The sequence below is a fragment of the Phyllobates terribilis genome, unplaced genomic scaffold (genome assembly GCF_046119375.1).
Source record: "Phyllobates terribilis strain yellow unplaced genomic scaffold, ASM4611937v1 Scaffold_4__5_contigs__length_816908805, whole genome shotgun sequence".
Lineage (NCBI taxonomy): Eukaryota > Metazoa > Chordata > Amphibia > Anura > Dendrobatidae > Phyllobates > Phyllobates terribilis.
This window is the reverse complement of record NW_027362764.1, coordinates 682,257,699-682,280,922: the sequence shown is the minus strand read 5'-3', so window position 1 is coordinate 682,280,922 and position 23,224 is coordinate 682,257,699. Positions and strand designations below refer to the sequence as shown.

The 23,224-nt window shown below is 48.0% G+C and overlaps 3 pseudogenes; all 3 read right to left on the bottom strand.

Moving 5' to 3' along the window:
• Positions 1-19,937: 19,937 nt before the first annotated feature.
• On the bottom strand, positions 19,938-20,057 carry LOC141269089 (5S ribosomal RNA; annotated as a pseudogene).
• A 615-nt stretch (positions 20,058-20,672) lies between these two features.
• LOC141269840 (5S ribosomal RNA) lies at positions 20,673-20,791 on the bottom strand (annotated as a pseudogene).
• A 941-nt stretch (positions 20,792-21,732) lies between these two features.
• LOC141268204 (5S ribosomal RNA) lies at positions 21,733-21,852 on the bottom strand (annotated as a pseudogene).
• Between the last annotated feature and the right edge of the window lie 1,372 nt (positions 21,853-23,224).

Sequence of the window (23,224 nt, the reverse complement as noted above, 5' to 3'; positions counted from 1 at the left end):
GGAGGACCTCCCATATAAAAGGCACCTCCTCCAAAATGGAGGTGCCCGAGCAATGTTGTAGCACTGTTCACTACTCTGCTTCAGCCCTCAGGTCCCGTTGCCAGTTACCTGCCAGATACCTGCCAGATTCCTGCCAGTCTGCTGTCTAATTCCTGCCTGATATCCTGCTACCTGCCTGCTAGCCTGAGGTCCGACGGTCTGCCTTACTACTCCTGTCAGTCTGTCTAAGGACCAGCTTGCCCGCTCACCTGGGAGCGCACATCAACTACCTGCCTGCTTGCCTGAGGTCCGACGGTCTGCCTTCCAACTCTTGTCAGTCTGTCTATGGACCAGCTTGCCCACTCACCTGGGAGCGCACATCTGCTACCTGTCTGCTAGCCTACCTGGAGACTGTCCCGGTCACCTGCTGTGACTGCCTGCCTGGTCGCCACCCGCTCCCTTACAAGGACCGCCCCCTTGTATAGTAGCCCACAGGTTCCGCCTCCCAGACCCGTTACAATTTGCTCGGGCCATGGAACCCGGTGGCCCCCAAGATCCCTCGCTCTCGGACCTGTGTCATGAACTGGCCCGTCAGAGGTCCCAACAGGAGTCCATCCTGGGTCACCTGCGGAATGTCAATTCTCGCCTGGACACTCTGACTGCTCTGCCTGCAACCACCGCCAGTGCCATGACTCGCAATCCGGCAGCTCCACTGCCCACTAATAACAACGTATCCTACCCCGGACCCCGGCTTTCTGCACCTCCTCGTTTCGGAGGCGACTCCGCCCAGGCTCGGGGCTTCATAAATCAGTGCACCCTGCACTTTGAACTCCTGTCTCACCAGTTTAACTCCGACACGGCCAAAATTGCCTTCATCATGTCCCATCTCACCGGAGAGGCCCTGGCCTGGCTAAATCCTCTATGGGAGAGAGGAGACCCCCTGGTGTCCGACTTGCCTGCCTTTCTCACGGCTTTCCGGAAAGTCTTCGACGAACCCGGACGGAAGACCTCATCCGCATCATCTCTGCTATGCCTCCGTCAGGGAAGTCTCACCGTGGGCCAATATGCCATACGGTTCCGTACCCTTGCCTCGGAGCTGGCCTGGGATAATGACGCTCTGGTTTCCGTCTTCTGGGAGGGTCTGTCCGGCCATATAAAAGATGAACTTGCCGGTCGGGATATTCCTACCACTCTCGATGACCTAATAACTCTTGCCACCCGGATTGACCTGCGGTTCCAGGAGCGTGCCAAAGAGGTCACCCGTGAGAGGAGGTTTCCACGTCTAGCTCCTACTTTTCAGAAACCCGTCACTCCCTCCGTCTCTCCTCAGCTACACTCTCCTGAGCCTATGCAGGTCGACCAGACCAAGATGGTCGGTTCTCGCCAAGAATCTCGCCGACCGAGGGAAGCTGTTTCTATTGTGGCAGTATGAAGCACTTCATCCATTCCTGCCCGGAAAAGCCGGGAAACGCCAGTGTCTAGGACCACTCGGAGAGGTCGTCCTAGACAAAAGTAAGCCCTCTCCGTCTCTGACCTTACCGGTCTCTATTGCTTGGGGAGAAAACCGTCTCTTTGAACTCGCCCATCTGGATTCTGGAGCTGCTGGAAACCTCATCTCCCAGTCTCTGGTAGAGAGATACCATATTCCCACCAAGTCCCTGGCTGAACCATTGTCAGCCGCCTCCGTGGATGGAAGACTTCTCTCAGAGACCATCCTGCTCATCACCGAACCCATAACCCTGCAGGTGGGAATGCTGAACTCTGAGGAGATCTCATTCCATGTGCTGTCCGGACTTTCTCACTCCCTGTTGCTAGGTCTACCTTGGCTCCAGACACATGAACCCGTATTGAACTGGCGGTCCGGTGAAGTACTCCGATGGGGTCCTGATTGCCATAGGACCTGCCTGGTCCCGGTCCGTCCACTTCGCCCTCAGCCTACTCCAGCTAACTTACCTGGTCTCCCGGCTCCCTACTGGCCCTATGCGGACGTCTTCGGTAAGAAGGAAGCTGAGACGTTGCCACCCCATAGGCCATACGATTGCCCGATCGACCTGGTACCTGGCACCACTCCTCCCCGTGGGCGTATCTACCCGTTGTCTGCAGCCGAGACCCGAGCCATGTCTGAGTACATTGAAGAGAATCTGGCTAGGGGATTTATCCGAAAATCTACCTCCCCGGCTGGAGTCGGATTCTTCTTTGTCAAAAAGAAAGACGGCTCGCTACGTCCCTGTATTGACTACAGAGGACTCAATCTCATCACGGTAAAAAACAAATATCCCCTGCCACTCATCTCCGAATTGTTTGACCGTCTCAAGGGCGCCAGGATCTTCTCCAAGCTGGATCTACGAGGAGCGTATAATCTGGTCCGTATCCGTCAAGGAGACGAGTGGAAGACGGCATTCAATACCCGGGACGGTCACTACGAGTACCTTGTGATGCCCTTCGGTCTCTGTAATGCTCCCGCGGTCTTTCAGGAACTAGTCAACGACATCTTCCGTGACCTCCTGTACTCCTGCGTAGTGGTATACCTGGACGATATCTTGGTCTTCTCTCCGGATCTCCCCACACACCGGAGGGATGTTCGTCAGGTCCTGCTTAGGCTTCGGCAGAACCACCTTTACGCCAAATATGAGAAGTGCCTCTTCGATCAGACCTCCCTTCTGTTCTTGGGCTATGTCATCTCCCAAACAGGTCTGCAAATGGATCCCGAGAAGCTCTCTTCCGTTCTAAAATGGCCTCGTCCTGAAGGTTTGAAGGCGATACAGCGATTCCTGGGCTTCGCTAATTATTATCGTCTTTTCATCCCACACTTCTCGTCTCGGACTGCTCCCATGTCTGCACTTACCCATAAGGGGGCTAACCCCAGAACATGGTCGCCTGAAGCCGAGGAGGCCTTCCTTTCCCTAAAGAAAGCCTTCACCTCTGCTCCCGTCCTGCACCGTCCGGACTGTAATAAACAATTCTACCTGGAGGTTGATGCCTCCTCTTCCGGAGCCGGAGCGGTGCTCACCCAGAAGTCTTCTACTGGGAGAATGGTAACGTGCGGCTTCTTCTCCAAAATCTTCTCCTCGTCGGAGCGCAACTACTCCATTGGAGACTGGGAATTGCTAGCCATCATATTGGCACTGGGAGAGTGGCGCTATCTGCTTGAAGGGGCCCTCTACCCGCTAATTATCTACACAGATCACAAAAACCTGGCATATCTCCAAAATGCCCAGAGACTCAATCCTCGCCAGGCCCGGTGGTCGTTGTTTTTTGCCCGCTTCGACTTCATTCTTCATTTCCGTCCGGCGAACAAGAACGTCAAAGCTGATGCCTTGTCCCGGTCCTTCCTGTCCTCCGATCAAGAGGAGGAACCTACGCACATCATCGACTCCTCCAAGGTGATGAATGTGGCCCCCTTGGATCTGACTCGTCTTCCACCCGGTAAGACGTTCGTAGCTGTGCCAGATCGGGAGAGGGTTCTTCGCTGGGGACATTCTTCTAAACTAGCTGGCCATGCTGGCCAAAAGAAGACCTTCCAACTTATTACCCGGCATTACTGGTGGCCTACCCTGCGTAAGGACGTGGTAGACTTCGTCGCGGCCTGTTCATCCTGTGCCCGTAACAAAGTTCCCCGACATCTACCTGCCGGCCATCTCCTGCCCCTTCCCGTACCTGCTGCTCCTTGGCAACACATCGCTATGGACTTTATCACCGACCTTCCAGTTTCTGCCGGTTGCACTGTCATTTGGGTTGTCGCTGACCGTTTTTCTAAGATGGCCCACTTCATTCCCCTGCCTGGTCTTCCGTCTGCACCCGAGCTGGCTAAAGACTTTATCCGCCACATCTTCCGTCTCCATGGTCTGCCCCTCCACATCGTGTCGGATCGTGGGGTTCAGTTCACCTCTCGCTTCTGGAGAGCCACATGTAAGCTGCTGGACATTACCCTGGATTTCTCCTCCGCTTACCACCCTCAGTCCAATGGTCAAGTGGAGCGGATCAATCAGATCTAGTCCAGCTACCTCCGGCACTTCGTTGATGCTCACCACTCGGACTGGGTGGATCTCCTACCATGGGCCGAGTTCTCTTATAACAACCATGAGAGCGAGTCCTCTTCCAAATCCCTGTTCTTTATAGTCGGTGGCCAACATCCCCGGATTCCACTTCCTGTCTCCGTTTCTGTGGACAACCCTGCTGCGGAGTCTCTTGTCAGCGAATTTTCTACTATTTGAGAGAGCACCAGGTCTGCTCTTCTTCTCTCCTCTGAGTGGATGAAGAGATATGCTGATAAGAGACGTCTGGATCTGCCCCTTTTCCGTCCGGGAGACAAGGTTTGGCTCTCATCCAAACATGTGCGGCTCAAAGTACCCTCCTACAAGTTGGGTCCTCGATTCATCGGCCCCTTCGAAGTCCTCAGGCAAAATAACCCTGTGGCCTACAAATTAAAACTCCCGGCCACCCTACGGATCCCCAACTCCTTCCACGTATCTCTCCTCAAACCCGTTGTCTTTAACTTTTTTTCCAAAAATCCAGGTGCCCCTCCTACTCCGGTTTCCGCTGATGACATCTTTGAGGTAGAGAGTATTCTGGCCTCCAAGAGGGTAAGAGGAAAAACCTTTTTTCTGGTAGATTGGAAGGGGTTTGGTCCTGAGGAGAGAACTTGGGAACCCAGGGAGAACATCAACGCCCCGCTTCTCCTTGAGAAATTTCTTTCTGGCCAAAAAAAGAGGGGGCCTAAAGGGGGGGGTACTGTAGCATCGGCGTCTCTGCCCCGTTCTAGGCAGAGACGCCGTCCCTCTCACCTCCCCGCTCCTGGTGCGGCGTCCTCCAGCGCTGCTCTCCCCGCTGCTTCCGGCACGCGCTCCTTCCCCGGCAGTGTGCTTAGGGCGCGCGCGCGCTCCCCCTCTCTTAAAGGGACCACGCGCGCCGTCCTAAGGAGTCCCCGGCCAATTGCCGGAGGACCTCCCATATAAAAGGCACCTCCTCCAAAATGGAGGTGCCCGAGCAATGTTGTAGCACTGTTCACTACTCTGCTTCAGCCCTCAGGTCCCGTTGCCAGTTACCTGCCAGATACCTGCCAGATTCCTGCCAGTCTGCTGTCTAATTCCTGCCTGATATCCTGCTACCTGCCTGCTAGCCTGAGGTCCGACGGTCTGCCTTACTACTCCTGTCAGTCTGTCTAAGGACCAGCTTGCCCGCTCACCTGGGAGCGCACATCAACTACCTGCCTCCTTGCCTGAGGTCCGAAGGTCTGCCTTCCAACTCTTGTCAGTCTGTCTATGGACCAGCTTGCCCGCTCACCTGGGAGCGCACATCTGCTACCTGTCTGCTAGCCTACCTGGAGGCTCTGCCGTCACGTGCTGTGACCACCTGCCTGTCCAGTGACTCCTGCCCGCTCACCTGGGAGCGCTCATCTGCCGCCTTTCTGTTGGTCTTCCTGGAGGCACCGCCGTCACATGCTGTGACCACCCGTTTATCCAGAGACTCTCGCCTGCTCAACTGGGAGCTCACGTCTACCATCAGCCGCCACAGGTCGTACCAACCCTTTACCCAGAGACTGCCCCGATCACTTGCCGTGACCATCTGCCCGTTCACCCAGAGACTGCCCCGGTCACTTGCCGTGACCATCTGCCCGTTCACCCAGAGACTGCCCCGGTCACTTGCCGTGACCATCTGCCCGTTCATCCAGAGACTGCCCCGGTCACTTGCCGTGACCTCCTGCCCGTTCTTCTAGAGACTGTCCCGGTCACCTGCTGTGACTGCCTGCCTGGTCGCCACCCGCTCCCTTACAAGGACCGCCCCCTTGTATAGTAGCCCAGAGGTTCCGCCTCCCAGACCCGTTACACCCAGTACCAGATGCCCAGTCGGCACTACTTCTCAAAGAAAGGTGTGCCTGCGCTCCACCAGCATGTCGCACACAACATCACCGCTTCTTTGAGAAACTCTGTGTGTGACAGGGTGCATTTCACCACAGACACTTGGACGAGTAGGCACTGGGTAACTATGGTGACAGCAGGACAAGGGGCTGCTGTCCAAGTCTTGCCGTCCCCGCGAGTTGTACGTCAATCCTCTTTATCTAGAAGTTCCTCCACTGCTTCTGCCTCCTCAACCTCCTCTCGGTCCTCCACCTGCACCCAAAGCCTGTCTGGTAATGCCACCTGCTTTCTAACTGCGCACCTCCTTACTATGCTGGCAGCAGGGCTCAACGGCATCAGTGTTTACTTTGAAATGTCTGGGAAATGTGAGTCACACAGCTGAGGACTTGTGGTCAGCTCTGGAGACCCAGTTTCATGAATGGTTGTCTCCACTGGACCTGCAACCAGGGAAGGCCGTGTGCGACAATGCTGCAAACCTGGGTGCGGCCCTTCGCCGGGGCAATGTTACACACGTGCCTTGTATGGCTCACGTGTTGAACCTGGTTGTCCATAAATTTTTAGCCCACTATCCCGGACTAGATGGCCTTCTGCAGAGGGCACGGTCGCTGAGTGCTCACTTCCGCCGTTCGCATCCCGCAGCTCAACGACTTACATCTCTACAGAAGTCGTTGGGCCTGCCAGTTCACCGGCTGAAATGCGATGTTCCGACACGGTGGAATTCAACTCTGCACATGTTGCAGCGACTGTGGCAGCACCGACAAGCCTTGATGCAATAGTTTCTGACGTATAGCCTGGGCCAACGAGATCCAGAGGTGGGGCAAATTACACAGCAGGAGTGGTCTCAGATCAGGGACCTATGAAGTTGACGCGCCCCCTGGGCCGTGGGGTACCCGGAGCTGGGCCGGTAGACGCTGGGGGTTGTAGTCACTGTGACGGTGACCCGGTCCGTGACCCAGGGCGGTCAATCCAACGGTAATTTGTATATATGGATTTTATAATCTCCGACTACGCCACCTGTGGAGTGCGGCCAAAGGGGCCACCGCTGCGGAACAGTCCTCTGAAGCTGGTGGTTTTGCTGCAATGGTATTATTACTCACCACAGGAAGAGTGTAGCTTCAGGGCAGTGTGGGTGGATGATGGTGGTTGTAGTGCAGGGAGTCAGTAATGAACACAGAGTCCGTGTGATGCAGTCCCAAGATCTTTACTCACAGTTGTTGCAGTCCAGATTACAGGTACCAGAGCTATCTCACCCGTCGTGCTGTGCGTACTCAGTGAGGGGCTCAGTCCACCCCCAGATAGCTCCGGAGTACTTAGCAGGACCCCCTTCTGTGTGTCCTTTCTCTGGCCTTCTCCCTGCACCTCACACCCAGTGACACTTCTATCCGGTATCCTCGGGCCTTGGCGGGCGACTTGTGTTCCGTCCCCTGGGTCCTATGTGGCTACCTTCTTAGTGAGACTGGTGTGGACTTTTGCCTGCAGTACATGAAATGCTGCAGCCTCCGGTTTCTAGTTGAGCCTTGCTGTTTCTCCTCTAGTTGAGGGACCGGTTCCCCTTATCTGGCCTGACCCCTCTACCTCCTGGTAGCAGCGGGAGTACAGGTGGCCTTCTGCACGGCCCGTAGCCCTAGGGTCCCTTCGGTTCCTGGAGCCTTCCTGCTCCCACTCCTCTCTTCTCTCCTTCAGTCCTGGGCCTCAAAGGCTAGGCCCGCCTCCGGAGCAGAGCTCATGCCGAGCCTCTGCTCCTGTCACTTTTCCTCCTCTGACTGGCTTGCTCTTTTTAAGATGGCTTCCTATTTATACTCTCCCTGTCATGTGCTCCCCTAAGCTGCTCCCCTAAGCACCCACTACATAGGATCCTCCCACCAGCTAGGGACCTGGGACTGTGCTCTCCCTTAGGAGCAATCTCGCCCTAACCCCACTGCGGGTATGTGTTGGATGCAGGTGTTAGGGTCCCAAGCCATACACCTTCCTTACCTGAGGGTGAGATACCACACCTCTGGGTGAGATGCAGTAACTCTGTGGTGACTGCACCCTCAGGGGCGCCACACACTTTTCTGCACAGTTTTGAAATGGCGACGAAGATGTTTAGTGCTGACGACGATGCCATTATCAGCATAACTATTCCGGTGATTTACATGCTGGAGCACACATTAAACAGAATTCAGAGTCAGGTGGTCGGACAAGAGGAGGTGGAGGAAGTAGAGGAGGAGTCGTATGCGGAAGGGATAACATCTCCAAGGTCCAGACGGTTGGCAGCACCAAGGAGGCAGGCATGGGAGGGTGGGGGAGAGGGATTAAACAGGGCGCATGGTAGCAGCCAAACTGTTGAGGAAGGTGCAGGAGCCGAGGAAGAAGTGGAGGATGAACTGGCGATGGGCATGGAAGACTCATCAGATGAGGGAGAGCTTGATCACATTTCTGTTGTGCGAGGTTGGGGGGAGAGGGCAGAGGAAAGAAGTATGATTCTTACCTCGCTACCAACACAACAAGGACTTGGTCCTCCTGGATGTGCAAGACACATGAGTGCCTTCTTGCTGCACTACCTGCAACACGACCCTCAGATTGCAGAATTCGAAGTAATCTCGACTACTGGGTTGCCACACTCTTAGATCCCCCGTACAAAAGTAAATTTGCCGAAATAACTCCTGCCATAAAAAGGGATTGACGCATGCAGGAGTATCTGCAGACGCTGTTACAGAATCTTACATGTGCTTTTCCACAAAACACCAGTGGTGCACGAAGTGAATCTCACAGTTCTAACTTGCCAACCGCGGGACTGTCGAGTCTTCATCACTCAAACCGTAACAGTAACACAGTATCTGCTGGTAACAGCAATTTTGTGAAATCGCTTCACCACTTTTTTAGACCATCCTTTGCAAGGCCACAGGAGACAAGAAGTCTGACACATAGTCAATGCCTAGAGAGGATGGTGCAGGAGTATCTCCAAGTGAACATCGAAGCCATGACTGTGTCACTGGAACCTTGCTCATTTTGGTATTCCAATCTGGAAAAATGGCCGGAGCTCGCCACTCACGCCTTGGAGATCTTGTCATGCCCTGCAGCCAGTGTTCTCTCTGAACGTGTGTTCAGCGCTGCTGATGGTGTGCTGACAGATAAGCGCACGCGGCTGTCCACTGAGAATGTAGACAGACTCACGTTCATAAAGATGAACAAATCATGGATTCGCAAGGACTTTTCTAATCCTGTGTTATCCTTGGGAGGCTAAAAGCTTGAGGATTTGGTAATATCACCTCACCAACCGTTTTAAGCAACTGTGGGGCAATTGATGCCACTTAACCCTAGAACGCATGACCATAAAAATCTACACTTTCATATACCTGGGGCCTTTTAGGCCCGTGTGCAAATAACATTGAATAACTCAAACTCAAATGACAAACAACTATATACATGAAGAATACCTAGAGTTTCAAAATTCTAACTAAAGTAATCTTGCAGAAAATAGAAAACAATTAACAGGGCGGGACTGCGAGGCCGCAGGTATGCGTTCTAGGGTTAAGTGGTGTCTGTGCCACAATTTTGGGAAAAAATGGAAACTCTTTTTGGAGTCCCCTTGCTGTGTCTTACGTGACGTTGGCATCGTCAATTCCAGGTGGGTTGGGTCGCTCCCCCCCCCTTTTAACTGTAAGAAACTACATACACTATGGCTTGGGGTAACACAGATGATTGAGTCTGAAGAGCTGTTTACTCAGAGGTCTGCTCCAAATCTTCAGTGTCTGCTAGTCAGCGCAGAATTTTTAACTACATCTAGCCTAGGCAATACTTTGGGCGTAGTAGCCCAGCTGCGAAGCAAGCTGCACCGCCTGTGTATCTAATAAGAATTTTTAAATGCATCTAGCCTAGGCAGACTGTGGGGACCCCCAACCAAACCCAGACGCTCAGCCCCCCTACCGCCCCCCTTTCCTTGACAATACAATAATGTAACTCTTACAACTGGATGGGTGAGGATCGGTCACAGCTTTATTAACTCTTTATACTAATTCCATTAGAAAGACATTTTATTTCTAAAATAATTCAGCTTGTTGCAGCATGCCCTGGGTCTCCACTCCGGCAACTTGGCCAACAAGTGTAACTCTCCAACATGTCCTTTCTATTTCCAGGCCACGGAGGATCCTGCGTACTCGTATGCAGGACTCTGACCCCCACCCATCACTCTTAACGCTTGTTCCACTCCGTCCTGGAGTCCTGACAGGAATATGTCCAGTCCAATATCCATTAAGTGAACACCGTCGGGCCGTATGAGGCCTGCTTTATCTCCTTCCAGTTGTCGGTGTCGTACCACTACACCGCCTCTGTCTCTTCTAAATTTTGCCATCCGAATATTTATTACCCGCCTTGTCCGTTCGATGGCCGTGATGTCTCGCGCACCTTGCCATACCGCTATCGGCACAATCTCTGACCATACTATAGCTAGTTTTGTGAAAAATTCTCTGAAGCGCTCAGTGTCTAGTTTCATTATTGCCATTAGTTATGCGCTCTTGTGATGACCTAGGTTGTTTCCCCCGGCCTGTATAACTAAGATGACCAGACATCTTGCCTCTCTCCCTACCTTGATTACTTCCATTAGTACCTGTGGCCATAGCAGGCCTCTAATACCTCTCCAGTTGAAATATGTGTTATGAAACTCTAATTTCCTCCCGCCTGGGCGGACTTTCGCCCTTTAATCTGCCCAATATATATACGAGTGGCCTATCACCCACACTGTTGGCTTAGCGTCACCTGTAAAAGAAACAAACCACGTTAGGATAACAAGTCCGGTCTTTTGTATCTTGCCAAACACGTGGATCACCATCTCTCTATCCTCTGAACTTCCGTTTCTGACAGTCCTGCTCTTGCTGCTTCTGTGGCCGCGCCTATGCGGAATGAGTGTGTCCCGTAATCTTTGGGGTGGTTCCCTGCCGATGTTATGCATTTATTAAATATAGCTTGGAACTGGTATCTTGATAATGGCGTCCCATCAATGTGTGATAGGAACAAATTACTTTGTGATCTGATGGTTAGATATGGTTTTACTATTGTTACCCGACTCAGTGTACCGTTTGTGGGTTGTAGAAGTACCCAAGTGCCCCTGCCCGCTGGAACCATTTTCGATTTGTGTATGCGTAGACGTATTGCATTATTGCCTATGACTACGTCCTGGTGTAATAAGCCTCCACTGGTGCTAATTTTGGATTGAGGGACTAATTCGCTTATGCATAGCGCCCCGAAGAAGGCGATCACAAATGCAGTAGACAGTAGTGTTCCTTCAAATTGTGAGTGTCATGTTAATGGTGTTAGGGATATGATGTGAGAAATCAGTTTTAGTGACACGGGACGGGACGTCTACACTCCTGACTTGGCTGACCCCTTTTCCACCCTTTTATGGATTGTCTGATGATGAATCTTTGTCACATCTCCCCAATTCAGTAGCTGGAAGTGAAATGCTACTCCGGTCAGACACCGCTGCGCTGACGCCCCTGATATGCCCCTCATCATTAGCTGGTGGAGAAATTCTATGGTGACTTGTGATCTGGCTTGTTCACATTGGTCAACCCGTCTGCCTGCTACTAGTCGTGTCCACTCTTCCCATGCCTTACCGTATGCTTGCCACGTCGACGGGGCAACTGACGCTCTGATTAATGGCATCAACTATTCGCCACTAGATCCCATAGGGAAGGTGGGCAACTGTTGTCCCGATGGGTGGGCATTGTGGAAGAGCTCTGTGAAAATCTGCCAATTGAATTGTTATAAAGCGTTAGCAGCAGCTTTAGACCACTCAGCATAGTGGCTAGCGCGGACCCATACATTGTGTTTTAGGCACAGGAATGCTAGCCTGGGTAGTAGGCCTAGCACTGGGAGAGACAATGATGCCATCTTATTAATGCAGTGCGCTAAGCTGGTGTTTTTTGTTATGAAGCGTATATTTTTGTAAGCCAGGAGCGCGCCCCATATTTCTATTGCTACCACTATTGGGAAGAAAAATTATTTTCAGGGCTAGATGCAGCGAAAAATTATTATTAATTGAAAAGCTGGTGGAGCTTGGTATAGATGGCCTAATACAATGAGACCCACACACTGCTAGAAGGCCAAATATTTTTTCAGAGTTAGATGCAGAAAAAAATTATATTCAGTTTGCAACCTGATGGAGGTCAGTATAGATGGACTAATAGAACAAGTCCCACACACTGCTAGAAGGCCAAATATTTTTTCAGAGGTAGATGCAGACAAAAAATTATTTTGAATTTGCAACCTGATGGAGGTCAGTATAGATGACTAATAGAACAAGTCCCACACACTGCTAGAAGGCCAAATATTTTTTCAGTGCTAGATGCAGAAAAAAATTATATTCAGTTTGCAACCTTATGGAGGTCAGTATAGATGGACTAATAGAACAAGTCCCACACACAGCTAGAAGCCCAATATTTTTTCAGAGGTAGATGCAGAAAAAAATTATATTCAGTTTGCAACCTGATGGAGGTCTGTATAGATGGATTAATAGAACAAGTCCCACACACAGCTAGAAGCCCAATAATTTTTCAGAGGTAGATGCAGAAAAAAATATATTCAGTTTGCAACCTGATGGAGGTCTGTATAGATGGATTAATAGAACAAGTCCCACACACAGCTAGAAGCCCAATATTTTTTCAGAGGTAGATGCAGAAAAAAATATATTCAGTTTGCAACCTGATTGAGGTCTGTATAGATGGATTAATAGAACAAGTCCCACACACAGCTAGAAGCCCAATATTTTTTCAGAGTAGATGCAGAAAAAAATATATTCAGTTTGCAACCTGATGGAGGTCAGTATAGATGGACTAATAGAACAAGTCCCACACACTGCTAGAAGGCTAAACATTTTTTTCAGAGCTAGATGCAGAAAAATATCATATTCAATTTGCAACCTGATGGAGGTCAGTATAGATGGACTAATAGAACAAGTCCCACACACAGCTAGAAGGCCAAATATTTTTTCAGAGGTAGATGCAGAAAAAAATTATTTTCAGTTTGCAACCTTATGGAGGTCAGTATAGATGGACTAATAGAACAAGTCTCACACACAGCTAGAAGCCCAAATATTTTTTCAGAGGTAGATGCAGAAAAAAATTATATTCAGTTTGCAACCTGATGGAGGTCAGTATAGATGGACTAATAGAACAAGTCCCACACACTGCTAGAAGGCCAAACATTTTTTCAGAGCTAGATGCAGAAAAAAATTATATTCAGTTTGCAACCTTATGGAGGTCAGTATAGATGGACTAATAGAACAAGTCCCACACACAGCTAGAAGCCCAAATATTTTTTCAGAGGTAGATGCAGAAAAAAATTATATTCAGTTTGCAACCTGATGGAGGTCTGTATAGATGGATTAATAGAACAAGTCCCACACACAGCTAGAAGCCCAATATTTTTTCAGAGGTAGATGCAGAAAAAAATATATTCAGTTTGCAACCTGATGGAGGTCTGTATAGATGGATCAATAGAACAAGTCCCACACACAGCTAGAAGCCCAATATTTTTTCAGAGGTAGATGCAGAAGAAAATATATTCAGTTTGCAACCTGATGGAGGTCTGTATAGATGGATTAATAGAACAAGTCCCACACACAGCTAGAAGCCCAATATTTTTTCAGAGGTAGATGCAGAAAAAAATATATTCAGTTTGCAACCTGATGGAGGTCAGTATAGATGGACTAATAGAACAAGTCCCACACACTGCTAGAAGGCCAAACATTTTTTCAGAGCTAGATGCAGAAAAATATTATATTCAATTTGCAACCTGATGGAGGTCAGTATAGATAGACTAATAGAACAAGTCCCACACACAGCTAGAAGGCCAAATATTTTTTCAGAGGTAGATGCAGAAAAAAATTATATTCAGTTTGCAACCTTATGGAGGTCAGTATAGATGGACTAATAGAACAAGTCCCACACACAGCTAGAAGCCCAAATATTTTTTCAGAGGTAGATGCAGAAAAAAATTAAATTCAGTTTGCAACCTGATGGAGGTCTGTATAGATGGATTAATAGAACAAGTCCCACACACAGCTAGAAGCCCAATATTTTTTCAGAGGTAGATGCAGAAAAAAATATATTCAGTTTGCAACCTGATGGAGGTCTGTATAGATGGATTAATAGAACAAGTCCCACACACAGCTCGAAGCCCAATATTTTTTCAGAGGTAGATGCAGAAAAAAATATATTCAGTTTGCAACCTGATGGAGGTCAGTATAGATGGACTAATAGAACAAGTCCCACACACTGCTAGAAGGCCAAACATTTTTTCAGAGCTAGATGCAGAAAAATTTTATATTCAATTTGCAACCTGATGGAGGTCAGTATAGATGGACTAATAGAACAAGTCCCACACACAGCTAGAAGACCAAATATTTTTTCAGAGGTAGATGCAGAAAAAAATTATATTCAGTTTGCAATCTTATGGAGGTCAGTATAGATGGACTAATAGAACAAGTCCCACACACTGCTAGAAGGCCAAATATTTTTTCAGTGCTAGATGCAGAAAAAAATTATATTCAGTTTGCAACCTTATGGAGGTCAGTATAGATGGACTAATAGAACAAGTCCCACACACAGCTAGAAGCCCAATATTTTTTCAGAGGTAGATGCAGAAAAAAATTATATTCAGTTTGCAACCTGATGGAGGTCTGTATAGATGGATTAATAGAACAAGTCCCACACACAGCTAGAAGCCCAATAATTTTTCAGAGGTAGATGCAGAAAAAAATATATTCAGTTTGCAACCTGATGGAGGTCTGTATAGATGGATTAATAGAACAAGTCCCACACACAGCTAGAAGCCCAATATTTTTTCAGAGGTAGATGCAGAAAAAAATATATTCAGTTTGCAACCTGATTGAGGTCTGTATAGATGGATTAATAGAACAAGTCCCACACACAGCTAGAAGCCCAATATTTTTTCAGAGTAGATGCAGAAAAAAATATATTCAGTTTGCAACCTGATGGAGGTCAGTATAGATGGACTAATAGAACAAGTCCCACACACTGCTAGAAGGCTAAACATTTTTTTCAGAGCTAGATGCAGAAAAATATCATATTCAATTTGCAACCTGATGGAGGTCAGTATAGATGGACTAATAGAACAAGTCCCACACACAGCTAGAAGGCCAAATATTTTTTCAGAGGTAGATGCAGAAAAAAATTATATTCAGTTTGCAACCTTATGGAGGTCAGTATAGATGGACTAATAGAACAAGTCCCACACACAGCTAGAAGCCCAAATATTTTTTCAGAGGTAGATGCAGAAAAAAATTATATTCAGTTTGCAACCTGATGGAGGTCAGTATAGATGGACTAATAGAACAAGTCCCACACACTGCTAGAAGGCCAAATATTTTTTCAGAGCTAGATGCAGAAAAATATTATATTCAATTTGCAACCTGATGGAGGTCAGTATAGATGGACTAATAGTACAAGTCCCACACACTGCTAGAAGGCCAAATATTTTTTCAGAGGTAGATGCAGACAAAAAATTATTTTGAATTTGCAACCTGATGGAGGTCAGTATAGATGACTAATAGAACAAGTCCCACACACTGCTAGAAGGCCAAATATTTTTTCAGTGCTAGATGCAGAAAAAAATTATATTCAGTTTGCAACCTTATGGAGGTCAGTATAGATGGACTAATAGAACAAGTCCCACACACAGCTAGAAGCCCAAATATTTTTTCAGAGGTAGATGCAGAAAAAAATTATATTCAGTTTGCAACCTGATGGAGGTCTGTATAGATGGATTAATAGAACAAGTCCCACACACAGCTAGAAGCCCAATATTTTTTCAGAGGTAGATGCAGAAAAAAATATATTCAGTTTGCAACCTGATGGAGGTCTGTATAGATGGATCAATAGAACAAGTCCCACACACAGCTAGAAGCCCAATATTTTTTCAGAGGTAGATGCAGAAGAAAATATATTCAGTTTGCAACCTGATGGAGGTCTGTATAGATGGATTAATAGAACAAGTCCCACACACAGCTAGAAGCCCAATATTTTTTCAGAGGTAGATGCAGAAAAAAATATATTCAGTTTGCAACCTGATGGAGGTCAGTATAGATGGACTAATAGAACAAGTCCCACACACTGCTAGAAGGCCAAACATTTTTTCAGAGCTAGATGCAGAAAAATATTATATTCAATTTGCAACCTGATGGAGGTCAGTATAGATAGACTAATAGAACAAGTCCCACACACAGCTAGAAGGCCAAATATTTTTTCAGAGGTAGATGCAGAAAAAAATTATATTCAGTTTGCAACCTTATGGAGGTCAGTATAGATGGACTAATAGAACAAGTCCCACACACAGCTAGAAGCCCAAATATTTTTTCAGAGGTAGATGCAGAAAAAAATTAAATTCAGTTTGCAACCTGATGGAGGTCTGTATAGATGGATTAATAGAACAAGTCCCACACACAGCTAGAAGCCCAATATTTTTTCAGAGGTAGATGCAGAAAAAAATATATTCAGTTTGCAACCTGATGGAGGTCTGTATAGATGGATTAATAAAACAAGTCCCACACACAGCTCGAAGCCCAATATTTTTTCAGAGGTAGATGCAGAAAAAAATATATTCAGTTTGCAACCTGATGGAGGTCAGTATAGATGGACTAATAGAACAAGTCCCACACACTGCTAGAAGGCCAAACATTTTTTCAGAGCTAGATGCAGAAAAATTTTATATTCAATTTGCAACCTGATGGAGGTCAGTATAGATGGACTAATAGAACAAGTCCCACACACAGCTAGAAGACCAAATATTTTTTCAGAGGTAGATGCAGAAAAAAATTATATTCAGTTTGCAATCTTATGGAGGTCAGTATAGATGGACTAATAGAACAAGTCCCACACACAGCTAGAAGCCCAAATATTTTTTCAGAGGTAGATGCAGAAAAAAATTATATTCAGTTTGCAACCTGATGGAGGTCAGTATAGATGGACTATTAGAAGAAGTCCCACACACTGCTAGAAGGCCAAACATTTTTTCAGAGCTAGATGCAGAAAAATATTATATTCAATTTGCAACCTGATGGAGGTCTGTATAGATGGATTAATAGAACAAGTCCCACACACAGCTAGAAGCCCAATATTTTTTCAGAGGTAGATGCAGAAAAAAATATATTCAGTTTGCAACCTGATGGAGGTCAGTATAGATGGACTAATAGAACAAGTCCCACACACTGCTAGAAGGCCAAACATTTTTTCAGAGCTAGATGCAGAAAAATATTGTATTCAATTTGCAACCTGATGGAGGTCAGTATAGATGGACTAATAGAACAAGTCCCACACACAGCTAGAAGGCCAAATATTTTTTCAGAGGTAGATGCAGAAAAAAATTATATTCAGTTTGCAACCTTATGGAGGTCAGTATAGATGGACTAATAGAACATGTCCCACACACAGCTAGAAGCCCAAACATTTTTTCAGAGGTAGATGCAGAAAAAAATTATATTCAGTTTGCAACCTGATGGAGGTCAGTATAGATGGACTAATAGAACAAGTACCACACACTGCTAGAAGCCCAAACATTTTTTCAGAGCTAGATGCAGAAAAATATTATATTCAATTTGCAACCTGATGGAGATCAGTATAGATGGACTAATAGAACAAGTCCCACACACAGCTAGAAGGCCAAATATTTTTTCAGAGGTAGATGCAGAAAAAAATTATATTCAGTTTGCAACCTTATGGAGGTCTGTATAGATGGATTAATAGAACAAGTCCCACACACAGCTAGAAGCCCAATATTTTTTCAGAGGTAGATGCAGAAAAAAATATATTCAGTTTGCTTTCTGATGGAGGTCTGTATAGATGGATTAATAGAACAAGTCCCACACACAGCTAGAAGCCCAATATTTTTTCAGAGGTATATGCAGAAAAAAATATATTCAGTTTGCAACCTGATGGAGGTCTGTATAGATGGATTAATAGAACAAGTCCCACACACAGCTAGAAGCCCAATATTTTTTCAGAGGTAGATGCAGAAAAAAATATATTCAGTTTGCAACCCGATGGAGGTCAGTATAGATGGACTAATACAACAAGTCCCACACACAGCTAGAAGCCCAATATTTTTTCAGAGGTAAATGCAGAAAAAAATATATTCAGTTTGCAACCTGATGGAGGTCTGTATAGATGGATTAATAGAACAAGTCCCACACACAGCTAGAAGCCCAATATTTTTTCAGAGGTAGATGCAGAAAAAAATATATTCAGTTTGCAACCTGATGGAGGTCTGTATAGATGGATTAATAGAACAAGTCCCACACACAGCTAGAAGCCCAATATTTTTTCAGAGCTAGATGCAGAAAAAAATTATATTCAATTTGCAACCTGATGGAGGTCAGTATAGATGGACTAATAGAATGATGCTATGCCCAAAAGATTTTACTTCACTAGGTGCAGTAAAAAAATTGGTATTCTATACACAGGTGGTATATCTTGCATCACAGATAGGCTACTCCACTGACTAACACACTCTGCAATAGGCCAAAAAGGATTAGCTTTGCTAGATTCAGCCAAATGCTGTGAAAAAAACTTGCACAGCACTGGCACAGACCTGCCTGGCAAAAACTGATAGGAACTGATGTAACCTAGTCCTGAAAAGGACTCCAATTACAATTAGTCTTTACTCCCACAATCTATCTATTTAAGAGCACAGACCTGCCTGATAAAAGTCGTAGGAAATGCTGTAACCTAGTCCTTAAAAGGACTGCAATCACAACTATTCCCTACTCCCAAGCTATCTGTAGATTTGTGCGAAAATTGGCTTGAAATTAACAAGGTATAGCGCACACAGCAACAGCGGTGCCGTCTAACACGCAGCTGCATCAGTGAGAAAATGGTGGCGACGGGGAAAATGGCTTGGTCTTTTAGGGCAAGGACATGTGACATACACTGCCAATGACACATGCCCTTGCTTGTGTGAAAAAAGCACTTCACTCCGTGTGTGCGCTGCTGATAGGCTGACAGATTGCACCTCCCCACTGCAAATGCAGGAAAGAGAAAAAAAAATGGAGATCTTCATTGTTCCTGCAGAGATCCATCCCCTGCCCCTCCCCCCACCCCGCTGTACACTCAAACTGCGTATTAACATTAATTTTCATCATTACTGAGAAAAAATCCAGTTATGATTTTGGTGCACGAACAGTTATCGAACATAACCTCGAACAGCCGAATTTTTCTCAAATTGTTCGTGTTCGCCGAACGGCTCGAACACCGCCCAAAACAGCTCTAATTTGAGATTGGCGAACAGTTCGAGTAGAACAACGCTCATCTCTAGACACAACGACCCACTCAGAGCCGCTGAGCTCACTGAACGGCTGCATCGCTGTCGACGGAACGTCAGCTTCACGGCCAATACCACAGGCCGGGAGCAGAGGCGAGACTCACCGGTAGACCCGGGTAGGGTGAGCAGAGCGCGGTTAGTTGCTTTCTAATAGCCTGCAGCCGGGGATTAACTTTTAATGAAAGGGAACAATCCCTTTGACTGTCTGCAGCGCGCCACACGTAGGAAGTGCACTCTCACACACAAGCCAGCATGCACACATGCTCGCACGTGACAACACCCCCTATCTGCCCCTACAACCTCTCCGTCACCATGCGTCAGAATCTCCAGCCTTTTTTATGATTTCAGGGCCCTAGCAGGAATCACTCCCCCCCTCCCCAATTCCTTCCTTGCCTTCCTTGCACTGAGGTTAGCTCTTTGTTAGCCGTCTGGCTTGGTTACACAAGCTTCTTTGCAGAGAAACATGTTACTTCTGCTGGCCCTCGCTAGGCGGCAGGCATCCAAAACCTTCCCTGGGCACCTGCTGAAAGCCTGGCCCCTTCACGGCCCCGGGTGCTTTTAACGCCATCATTTCCACACGTCAAGCTGCGGAGTCAATAAGCACTCCTAGCCGTGGCAAGGAGCTCGGTGTCAGGCCTGCGTGAAGGCTGCGGGGTAGCGTACTTAGCTGCCAACTGGCTCAGAGGCCTTGGGGCTTCCATCATCTAAGTTACTTAAGGTCGGTGTCCGGCAAGGCGCCGTTCCATGCTAGTCGAGCTGGGCAGTAGGGCAAAACGTCATCAAAATGGTCTACAGCACCCGGTGTTCCCAGGAGGTATCCCATCCAAGTACTGTCCGAGCCCAGCCCTGCTTTGCTTCCAAGATCAGACGAGATCGTGCGTATCCAATGCGGTATGGCCAGTAGACGCTGCTTGATCCATCGCCCGGCCAGCCTTTCTCAGGATCGCCTGGTGGCGAGCAATCTGGCCGTGACGGGGCGGGCTCCGAAGGGTCCATGCAAAGGCTGTGCCGTCCCTACAGGTGTGGTTTGTTTAGCAGTGATTCACCCGCCGCATCAGGTGTCTTCAAAAATGTCTCGGCGCATGGTCTCCTGCAGGCTAAACCCTTCATCGTGGTTATGTGACAGAAAGAGCAAGCTGGACCCGTAACTTGGGGGTGGAGCGAGACGTCCAGGGGTGTATGAAGGAAGAGGGTGAGATGGTTGCCAGTGACTTTGAGCTGCTCTTCAGGGGGGAGGGTCGTGTTGCCTGCAAAGGTCTTCTGCTTGGGGTTACCGGTGGTTGCCTCCAGCCACGCGGGAGACGCTGGTCCTGGTGAAAAGGAGCCTAGTATTAAAAGTAAATAAGCAACAATGCTGGAGGCCCACGGTGATCAGAAGGATGCTGGTATTTTGCAGAGATGAAATAGCGCAAGAGAGAAAGCAAATGAAAAAACGAAAAGAGAATGAATGTGTGCACTTGTGAAAGGGAATGGAAAAAAGGCATAGAAGAGAGTGCCCCCTGCTGGTGGAAGGAAGGAAAAAGCCTAAAGCACGTCGTATTCCCAGGTGGTCTCCCATCCAAGTACTAACCAGGTGCAACCCTGCTAAGCTTCTGAGATCAGATGAGATCAGGCGTGTTCAGGGTGGTGTGGCAGTAAGCAGAGACAAGCCTCTCACTTGCTGCTTTTCTACTGTGACGTCTGGCTTCCGGCTGCCCTTTCCAGTGCTCAGCAAGACCAGGTCCTTTTGTGCTTTCCCTTCTCTTCAATTTTTTTGCTGGCTTCCTTAAAAGGTCTTGTAGACACAACGCCCCACTCAGAGCCGCTGAGCTCACTGATCGACTGCAGCGCTGTCGACGGAACGTCAGCTTCACGGCCAATGCCACAGGCCGGGAGCAGAGGCGAGACTCACCGGTAGACCTGGGTAGGGTTAGCAGAGTGCGGTTAGTTGCTTTCTAATAGCCTGCAGCCGGGGATTAACTTTTAATGAAAGGGAACAATCCCTTTGACTGTCTGCAGTGCGCCACACCTAGGAAGCGCACTCTCACACACAAGCCAGCATGCACACGTGCTCACACGTGACAACACCCCCAATCTGCCCTTACAACCTCTCCGTCACTATGCGTCAGACTCTCCTGCCTGTTTTATGATTTCAGGGCCCTAGCAGGAATCACCCCCACCTCCCCAATTCCTTCCGCACCTTCCTTGCCTTCCTTGCACTGAGGTTAGCTCTTTGTCAACCGTCTGGCTTGGTTACACAAGCTTCTTTGCAGAGAAACATGTTACTTCTGCTGGCCCTCGCTAGGTGGCCGGCATCCAAAACCTTCCCTGGGCACCTGCTGAAAGCCTGGCCCCTTCACGACCCCGGGTGCTTTTAACGCCATCATTTCCACACGGCGAGCTGCGGAGTCAATAAGCACTCCTAGCCGTGGCAAGGAGCTCGGTGTCAGGCGTGCGTGAAGGCGGCGGGGTAGCGTACTTAGCTGCCAACTGGCTCAGAGGCCTTGGGGCTTCCATCATCTAAGTTACTTAAGGTCGGTGTCCGGCAAGGCGCCGTTCCATGCTAGCCGAGCTGGGCAGTAGGGCAAAACGTCATCAAAATGGTCTACAGCACCTGGTGTTCCCAGGAGGTCTCCCATCCAAGTACTGTCTGAGCCCAACCCTGCTTTGCTTTTGAGATCAGACGAGATCGGGCGTATCCAAGGTGGTATGGCCAGTAGACGCTGCTTGATCCATCGCCCGGCCAGCCTTTCTCAGGATCGCTTTGTTATGATCTGCTACAGAGAGTATGGAAAGAAAGGAGATCTATCCCTACAATAGAACTAAACTAGATCCCTACGATGTAACGGGGAACCTGATCCTGCGATCAGACCCTCTAAAGTCCTCGGCTAGTCTGAACGCAGACCTATAGATGTGAGGGAGGGATCCCTACAAGATCTAGGGACTGGGAAGAGTTGGACACCTCCTAGCAGAAATAGTAGCAGTCAAAGACAAACACACAACAAAAAGGCATAGGGGTCAGAAGACCTAGCAAAACTAACAGAGAACGGCAACAGAGCAACAAGCTAGCTCAACAGTAGTAAATACAAATGAAGTCCAGCAAAGCCAGGAGGGCGGAGCCAGATTAAATAGGCAAAATGGTCATGTGACCAGCAAACTAAAAAAAAACTAACAGGAGAGTTGTAACAGTTCCCCCTCTTCTAAGAGGATCCTCCGGATCCCCTAGGCCCAGGCTTACCAGGAAACCTCCTGTGAAACGCTCGGAAAAGTCTGGGGGCAGAAACATAATCCGCTCTCACCCATGAGTTATCCTCAGGTCCGAAACCCTTCCAAGCGACGAGATACTGCAAACTCCCTCTATACCGTCTAGAATTTAGGATGCGGGAAATTTCATATTCCCCGTCCTCCACCACCGGAGGAACAGTGGCAGAGGCGTCACCATCCGACACATCAGCTTTTTTCAAAAGAGAAACATGAAACACCGGATTAATCCTCCAGGACGTAGGAACCTCCAGCCTAACAGCAGATTGGTTAACTATCTGAAGTACCTTAAAGGGCCCTACGAACTTGGGACCCAATTTTTTAGAAGGAATCCTCAAACACAGATTCTTAGAGGACAACCAAACCATGTCACCAACCGCAAACAAAACCTCTTGCCGTTTCCTATCAAAGTACATCTTAGATTTTTTGTTAGCCTCCTGAAGATTACCACGCACATCCGTCCAAACTCTCTCCAAATCACCGGAAAAACTCTCCTCCTCAGGCACAGCCGAAACCAATTTGGAAAATGACCCAAAAGACGGATGTCTCCCAGAACAACACAAAAAAGGCGAACACCCAGCAGAAGAGGATGTATGGTTGTTAAGAGCAAATTCAGCAAGTGGCAGAAACTCAGACAACGCCTCTTGATTGTCTGCCACAAAACAACGCAAGAACTGCTCAACATCCTGGTTCTTCCTTTTTGTCTGGCCATTAGACTCAGGATGATATCCGGATGAAAACGACAAATGAACTCCCAACCTGTCACAAAAGGCACGCGAAAAACGAGCCACGAACTGAGGTCCCCTATCAGAAACAATGTCAGTAGGAACACC